Here is a 9,420-nt window from a genome sequence, read left to right as displayed (position 1 = left end):
GTGACCTGACAGAGTACAGAAATTGTCAAATATTATCATTAATATCATTTACAAGCAAGATTCTGCTGAAAATGATCCAAAAACTAATGGAACAACACATTGGTATAGAACTGCCAGATGTGGGGTCTGGGTTTAGAAGAAGCCATGGCACGAGAAATATAATAGTCAACATTAGATTGATCTTGGCTGAAAACAGAGTTCCAAAGAATTGACAGCATTGGCCAGTGTTTCATCAACCCTTATTTCGTTGGCTATGCAAGAGTTTTTTTACTGCATGGATCACAAGAAACTGTGGCTAACTCTGAGAAGAATGAGAACCGCAGAACACTTGATTGTGCTTAGCCATAACCTATACTTAGGACAGGAGGCAGTGTTCAAAACAGAGCAAAGAAACACTTCATGGTTCAAAATCAGGTAAATTGTATGTCAGGGATGAATCCTATCTCCATACTTTTTCAATCTATTTGTGTAACAATCATCAGAGAGGCTGGGCTGTATGAAGAGGAATGTGTCATCAGGATTGGAGTAAGATTCCTCAGCAACCTGCGCTATGCAGAAGACACAATCTTGCTTGCCAAAATTGAGGAAGACCTGACACATTTGATGCAAAAGGTCAAGGACTGCAGTTTTCTATATGGATTGAAACTCAACATCATGAAAACAAAGATTCTCATCACTGGGCTGATTGGAAGCCTTATGATAGATGGGGAAGAGATTTATATTATTAGCTGCTTCATTTGTTTGGCCCCACAGTCAACACTCTTGGTACTAGCAGCCAGGGAATCAAAGGATGAATTTCATTGGGAAAGTGTGCTGTCAGGGACCTCTCCAGAGTACTGAAGAGCAACAGTGTCAGTCTAGAAATTAAGGTATATCTGATCCAGGCTATGTTCTTCACAATTATTTGTTATGCATCAGAAAGCTGGACAATGACTAGGAATAGTAGAAGAGTTGATGCCTCAGAGTTATGGTGCTGGAGAAGAATATTGAATATACTATGGACTGCTAGAGAACAGATTTGTCCTGAAGAGGTGAAATCAGGCTGCTCCTTGGAGGCAAGAATTTTGAAGCTTCATCTGACATACTTTAAGTGTATTGCAAGGAGAGACCAGTCCTTGGAGAGAGACATCATGCTTGGAAGGGTGGAGAGACAGTGCATGAGGGCAGGGCCATGGATGAGATGGATGACTCACTGAGTAAGGTAATGGAGGTAGGTGTGTCAGAGACAAAGATGTTGGCTCAAGATACAGCAGAGTTCAGAGCTGTTGTACGACAACAACAAAAAACTCAGCCAAATGGTGTAAGACTGCCAATAATAAGAAAAGCCACTCTGAATATTATAGTACAGTCACTTCCTGAATTTTCCAGGCACTTGTATTCACTGTAAAAGAATTAACTTTCCTCTTTGAATCATCTTAGAAATAATGACTCATGAAAGCTTGTAAATCAAGTACTTCACATCTTTATCTCATTTTTTGTTATTATGTGCTTCTTAGTCACTTGTGACTCATGTTGTTGTGATTTGCCATCAAGTCATTTACGACTTATAGTGACCCTGTGTACAACAGCTCTGAACCCTACTCTATCCTGTACCCACATTATTGTCTCTGACATACCTAACCCTGTTACCCCAGTCACTGAGCCAATACATCTCATCGAGGATTTTTTTCTCTTATGGTGTTCCTCCACCTTTTCAAGCATGATGTCCTTCTCCAAGGACTGGTCCGTCCTTGCAACACACTCAAAGTATGTCAGATAAAGCCTCAGAATCCTTGCATCCAAGGAGAAGTCTGGTTTCACCCTCTCTAGGTGAACCTGTTCGTTCTCCTGGAATTCCATGGTATATTCAATACTCTTCTCTAGCACTACAGCTCAAAAGTGTCTATTCTCTATCATCCCTAGTCATTGTATAGCTTTCTAATGTATAGCAAGTAATTGCAGTAATTATGGTCTGGATAAGGCATACCTTAGTCTCCAGATTGACAGTTTCTCTTCAGTACTCTGGAGAGTCTCTGATTGCAGACTTTCCCAATGTAATTCATCTTTTGATTTCTTGGTTGCTGGTACCAAGAGTGTTGTTGATTATGGAGCCAAGCAAACTAAAGCTGTCAACAATATCAATCTCTTCATCATCTATCATGATGTTGCCAATTGGCCCAATGGTGAGAATCTTTGTTTTCTTGATGTTGAGCTTCAACTCATACTTAAGGCTACATTCTTTGACCTTCTACAAACAAAGTTAAATAAAATTCTATCAAATCCACAGGAACTTATATTTGACCTTGAGTTTATCCCACTCGAATTTCAAAACCATCTCAGCAACACGTTAGAGACCTTGAACACCAATGAGTGAATATCACATAAGCTGAATATCAGATATCAAGAATATCACCCATAAAGAATGTAAAAGGTCATTACAAAGATAGAGGAGAAAGAAAGATCAAGATGGCAGTGAAACAAGACTCTGAATATTTCACTAGAGTGACAAGAAGTCAAAGTAAAGAGGATAAATCAAGAAATTAAGAAGCTGAATATGAGATTTCAAAGGACAGTGTGGGAAAACAAAGTATTATAATGAAATGTGCAAAGACATGGAGTCAGAAAATCAAAAGGGCTGAACTTGTTTAGCATTTCTTAAGCTGAAAGGACTGAAGAACAAATTCAAGCCTTGAGTTGCAATACTTAAGGATGCTTTGAGTATTATATTAATATTAGGTAAAACAGGCACAGAAACCGAAATAAGAAGCTTTTATTGTGGCTCTTGGGCACTGTTCTCTGACCCAGGCTGGTGGAGGAAAGGAGAGAGAATTAGAGAGACAGGTTTTCAGATGGGTCAGAGAAATTTGCACCCTATGTGGTCTAAAGAAGAAGTGGCCTTTTAAAAGACTCGGGAGGAAGGGCCATCTCCTGGCAGAGAAAGTAGTTTTATAGCTTGCAGATCGGCTGCAGCTGCTGACACTAGTGATGCTGTTAAACTGGAAGTCTCTTGGCAGAGGAAGTAGTTGTAGAGTATGCTGATTTGCTGTGGCTGTTGGTGTAGTTATATGGCACCTGATGACGTTGCTAGGCAGGCAGTATCTTGGCAGAGGAAGCAGTTGTGGAACATGCTGATTGACCACGGTGGTTGTTAGCAAGATAGGTTGTCGCCTGGGAGTCAGTCAGCTCCACAGGGTCTATCAATTAAATGATCCAGGAAGCATGAAGATGGAAGGACTATACAGAGTTACTGTACCAAAGGGAATTGGTTGACACAGAAGAATTTCATGAAACAACATATGAATAAGAGCCTATGGTGATGAAGGAGGAAGTTCAAGCTGCTGTGAAAGAAATGGCAAAATAAACAAGGCCCCAGGAATTGACAACATACATACCAAATGACATATTTCAACAAACAGATGCTGCCCTGTAAGAGCCCACCAAGTTGTGCCGAGAAAGGTGGAGGAAAATCACCTTGCCATCTGAATGGAAGAGATCTCTATTTGTTCCTATTCCAAAGAATATCGAACAATACCATTAATATCACATGCAAATAAGATTCTGCTGAAAATTATACAAAAATGACTGAAACAGCACAAAGCAGAGAATTTCCAGAGGTGTGAGCTGGGTTTAGAAGAGGACTTGGTACTAGGTATTATAGCTAATGTTAGATGGATTTTGGCTGAAAGAAGAGAGTACCAGATGAATGTATTTCATTGACTGTGCAAAAGCATTTGTTTTTGTGGATCACAACAAGATGTAGCTAACTCTGAGAATAACAGGAATCCCAGAAAACTTGATTGTGCTTTAGCAAAACATATACTTGGACCAGGAGGCAGTCATCAGAACAGAGCAAGGAAACACTGCACAGATTAAAACAGGGAAGGTTGCATGCCAGTGATGTGTCCTATCTCCATACTTTTTCAATCTATACGCAGAACAGATCATCCTGGAGGCTTGGCTTTATGAGGAGGAGTACAGCATCAGGATTGGAGGAAGACTCATCAACAACCTGAGTTATGCAGATGACACAACTCTGCTGTGGCTTCCTATATACAAGAGGAGTAAATCTTGATCGCTCATCTTCATTATCTATGTGGTAGGTCACTGCATGCCTGTGGAACATGCCCATATTCAACCTTTCAATACAGAGCTGTGTTCCCTCAGTTCCACTCATTAACTGGATTCAGGAAGTCATCACAATCAAGCACGCCAGGCTATTTGTCAGCTCCCTTTAAATTCCTGTTAGAAGTTCCTAATGGACATGCTTACCAGTTGTGATGGCTTCCTTCTCTACCATTTTCTACTTCTGGATTTGGACATCTAACTACGATCGAATACATATCCATTTTCAGTATGGAATAAATTGCTATTAAGAATTCTAAATGACTTCTTAGTCACTTATGAAAACACATGATTTTGAAATTTTAAAGAAAATTAGCTCTGGATATTCAACCATACTTTCTTTTTAATTAAAATTTATCTGTAATAAATAGTTGCTGCAATTTTTCTCCTTTTTTGTGAGGAGTTTTATCTGTATATATCAAATATCCAAATCTAGATTAACATCCTATATTTAGGCAAAGTACTTCCTGTTACACCAACTTGTTCAGGTAATAGTAAAAAGTAATTCTGAAAGATATATTTAGTATAATTGGATATATTCATAGTACACTTGCAAATCTCTTCAAATTGTTATAAAACATGCAAAACTACTTCCTCTGTGACAGTTTGTTGAACATTTAAATGGAAATCAGAGAACTTAAGCTATCTATTTCAATTCAGCTAGTAATTCCACAAAGCTTGGAAATTTAAAATGCCACAGTACTGTGACAACACAAGCTGTTAAAAATTTTTACAATTGACTTAAAATCTGTAAAAACTGGTTTCTACATTGATTTCAAACCTCTACTAATCTCTTTGTAAATATATTGTTGTTATTATGTACCATCTTTTCAGGTCAGTTTATCCCATGGGAGGAGATTGCCCATGCTTCTCCCATTGAGCAGCTGATGGCCTTGAACCACTGCCCTCAGGATTGCAGCACAGCTTCTGTAATATGTATCTATAAATATGTACATTATTTTCCAAATTAATTTTATGATAGATACATGTTTTACTTGGATTTAAGACGTTCTTATGTATGCAATTAAGTGATAAATGACACATATATGAGCGTCCAATGGTTTTCAGAGGCTCTATACCACTTTGGAGGAAACTGCACATTTTCCACCAAGAAACAGCTGGTGGATTTGAATCTATTGCCTTTAGTTGTCAGTGTAAGCTCTTACCTGCTAAGTCCCTTTCAATTAAAAATCTACAAATTTTTTCCCCTTATGTGCAGAAAGCATTTTCCAGTTTCATCACTTCTTTGGCATTTTCCAGGTAAGCAATGATAAATAAATGGATAAATTCACAGGCCATTTCAGTATCATTCTACTTTTTCTTTTTGTATCCTTTGACTCTTTGTTTCTGATTAGATCACCTTTGTTTTTATTATGCTAAGTCCTATCCTCCCATTCCTTATCTTCTTTATCAGACAATTTCCCCAGCTTCTCAATGTCTCTGTTCCCACCTTTCTTTTCCTGCTCCTCCTCCTTCTTCTTGCCTTCCTTCTTTTCAATACAGAAATATTCTCAGACTCACCTACAACTTACATGTGCAGTTCCAGTGGCCTACTTGTTAGTAGCTGTGATGTCAATCTGAGGCATGTGGTTTGAGCCTATCAGCTACTCCAAGGGAGAAAAACAGGCAATTCTATGAATTGATGCTAACTCCATGGCATGTAAAAACAATCACGGCATATTGACAATTCCCAAACACATGCACCAAAAAATACTTTTCTTCTGATTTTATTGTGGTGTGAGTGAAATCTTATAGAGCAAGTTTGTTGTTCATTCAATAATTCATACACATTTTGCTTTTGTTTTGGTTTTGATTTTTTTCTGTTTTGTCTTGGTTGTGTTGTTTGGGTATTTGAATTGAGATTTTAATGAAAGATTATTATGGGAAGCCAAACTTTACACCAAATATTATATGAAAATCCTTGTTCAGGAATTGAAGGAATTGCAGATTTATAAGTTAGGATTTCTCTTGTGGCAGATCCCAGAAAATGAGCTGTTTGTTCCCTGTAGACAGGAGACAGCAAGGGGCCCCCAACAGAGGGACTGTTACTCCCTGAGCTAGAGTTCACCCTAAGGCATCAAGGTTAATAGTTAAGGGTAAACCAAATTCTTGCTTTTGTGAACCTCTCCCTCCTGGGTCAAGCAGAAGGTTTTCAATAGAAAGAGCTTGGCCTCATTTGCATTGAATTCTCTTTGTGATTTACTTTCTGATAATTTTCAATAAAGACACAGAGAAACATGACTTGGGGTCTTCAGTGGAGAACTGATGGCCCAGTTTTGTGCTCTCTGCTCTGTCTCATTCCTGGCTGTTTGTCTCATTATTAATAATTATAAAATTATTCCATTCTTTGGAACCCTCGGTCTGCAACAGATTATAGAGAACTTGGATATACATTCATTCATTGTTGCATATTTTGTCTCTGTCCACTCCCCCTCCCTTGCCCAGTTTGTTTTTCTTCTTGAGAAGAAAAATAAAATTCTTTCCTTAATATACAATCCTCCCTCCACCCCCCAGTCCACTTTACTATGTAGCTCTTATTCTGGACTCTTGCCATGCAAATAATACCTAATCATATATCCCTTTTAAACAGTATTTTCCCCTCATCTGTTTCAATGTAGTGCATATTATTTATCCTTCTTTTTTTAGTTTCCTCCCAAACCTGATGTCAGTCCTGTTTTATGACAGTGGTATTATGTAGTATTTGTTCTTTTGTGATTGAGATATTACTCTCAACATAATATCTTTCAGGGTCACCCATTTTGTGTAATATTTCATGAGTTCTTAATTTTTCAATGCTGTGTAGTATTCCATTGTGTGAATATACCACAGTTTCTCTATCCATTAGGAAGTTCCATGATAAAGAAAAACTAAATCTAAATGTTACTGCTTTTACTTAACTTTGAGTTATCTCCATGTTATGGTGACCTCATGTATCCTGAATAAACATTGCCTGGTCATAAGCCAGCCTGGGGAACTTTGATATGTTTGAGTCCATTGAAGAAATGTATTTGAAAGACCATGAACATTAGTTTTTTTCTAATAATGCTTTTCTTTTATAGCGTTTCTATTTCCTCCCAAATTGTGCTAAAGAATTTTTTAAATTTTTATTTTCATTATTATTTTAATGAATGTTTTCAGAGAAATTAGATTTTCATTCATTTAATTATTGCACATTTTACCCCCTCTGTCTTCTTAATCCCTCTTCCAGTTCACTTTAGGGAAAAAAAAGAAAATCATTCATTGTTGCACAATTACCTACATCCCCCCACCCCAGTCTTCTTGCAAAGATTACCTCTTATTCTGAGCTGTTGTTATACGTGTAATGCTTAATCCTATATTCCTTTTATTCCTTTTAGACAGTTCTTTCTTTCATGTGTTCCAATGCAATGGTCATTATATATCCACTCTTACCCTATTTTGCTAATGAACTTTTAAAAACACTTTCTAAACAACAATCTGAAGCATTTTTCCACTTGGAATATTCCTATAAATTCCTCATTTAAAATATTTCCTCCAAAATTTCTGGGAAAGTGAGTATGTGGCCTTTCCTGACCAGTATAGGAGCTCTCTATCCTAATTGTATCTAGCATATTGCTCAGTTTTGGGGTTTGGTTGTTTTTTGGTTTTTGGTGTGTGTTTTTTTTTCTCTCTCTGACATGTCTGAGAAGCCTCTGGATTGGCTCATGCTTGCACAGTACTCATTTTAAGTTTTAAAATCTAGGACAAGGGTGACAGGAGGACTCACCCTAATTGGCAATATGTCAGCATATTTCTGGATGACATGTAATGATGGACTTGACAACAATATGAGCCTGGGCACACCTGACCTAGCAGCATGTGAAGTCCTCACCTAATCGGGTGATTTAGTGCTAAGAACATCCAATACTCTCGGAACAATACTTTTGTTTTTTATTCCCCAAATAAGCCTGCCATTTACTTTTTTTTTTAATTCAAATATCATGTATTAAAATTTAAATCTTGTAGTTTTGATTCTAATAATAGTATTCAAAATTTAATAAGACAAATTCATTTCATAGGAGACACTGTTTCAAAAACAACAAACACAATTCTCTGATTTGTGCATGCACTTCATAACAGAATTCAAAGAAATCCTTAATTCTGGAAATGTACAACAAAAACCAACAATAACAACTGAAAAAAATCTGTTTCTTTCAAGTCCATATTTTGTCTCATGGAAACTACATATGTAACAGAGTTTTCTTGGCTATAATTTTTACAAGTTACAATCATGGTGAGGATGGCACAGGATAAGAAAAAGTTTCCATCTCTTGTTAATATGATTACTATTAGTTGTGGTTGACTTCACAGCAAATAACAATAACAATCTTTACAGAGCAATTTACCATGCCCTATTTCTGTAGAGTACATAGATGGGTTTGAGCTTCTAACTTTCAGGCTAGTAGTAGTTTTTTCCTAGATATCTGAGCCTCCAGAAGGTTTCCAAATTAACCCATAACCCTTCACCTACAAAGTAATATATTCCACAAGTAAGAAGAGGAAAGAATATCAAGTCTTTATAGAGATAATACTGATACAGCTCCAAACTCCATTATCATCCTTCTCTATTATATAGAGGGAGGATGGTTATCATACATCAATTCCTAACTGTTCAGTTATGCAGATACTCATCCTCACTACCTTTAGTTCTACTGTAGACAACCTTCATGTCCCGGCTTGTCACCTTCCAATAGTCCTTAGCGGGATGCTGTTCCAGCCACTCAAGTGGCAGAAGAAGGGACTGATCACACTTGGCTTTTACAGTCTTGAGACTTTTACCTCCTGATGCATTTAAGTCATAATTTAAAATCGAGGTAAATTAGAGTGAAAAACAGGAAAATAAAGTTTTAGGAAAGGAAACTAAATTTCCCCTAGCACAGATAAACAATGTTGAATTTCCACAGGACATTAATTCACTACTTTTTAAAAATTGATATTTTAATGCAAGTTTCTAGAGAACTTGGATTTACTTTCATTCATTGTTGTGTTCCCTGTCCACCACCCACAGAGTTGGCTTTTCTCTTTGAAAAAATAAAAAATTCTTTGATTGTACAATTTCCCTCCTTCACCTCAGTCCACTTTACTATGCAGCTCTTATTCTGGACTCTTGACATGAAAATAATACCTAATCATATGTTCCTTTTAAGTATCCCTTTCCCTCATCTGTTTCAATGCAGTGTACATTGCCCTTTCTTTTCTTAGTTTCCCCCAAACCTGATGTCAGTCCCATTTTACAACAGTGGAATTCTGCAGTATTTGTCTTTTTGTGACTGAGATTTTTCTCTTAGCATAATGTCCTCC

The 9,420-nt window shown here is 37.2% G+C and overlaps 1 pseudogene; it reads right to left on the bottom strand.

Annotated features, from left to right (window-relative positions):
• Positions 1 to 8,731: 8,731 nt before the first annotated feature.
• The window catches only part of LOC102876001, a 62,014-nt pseudogene continuing 61,325 nt past the window's right edge, over positions 8,732 to 9,420 (bottom strand).

This window comes from Elephantulus edwardii, unplaced genomic scaffold (assembly GCF_000299155.1).
Source record: "Elephantulus edwardii isolate Elephantulus edwardi_28Jun2011 unplaced genomic scaffold, EleEdw1.0 scaffold00020, whole genome shotgun sequence".
NCBI lineage: Eukaryota > Metazoa > Chordata > Mammalia > Macroscelidea > Macroscelididae > Elephantulus > Elephantulus edwardii.
This window is presented reverse-complemented; position numbering and strand designations above follow the sequence as displayed.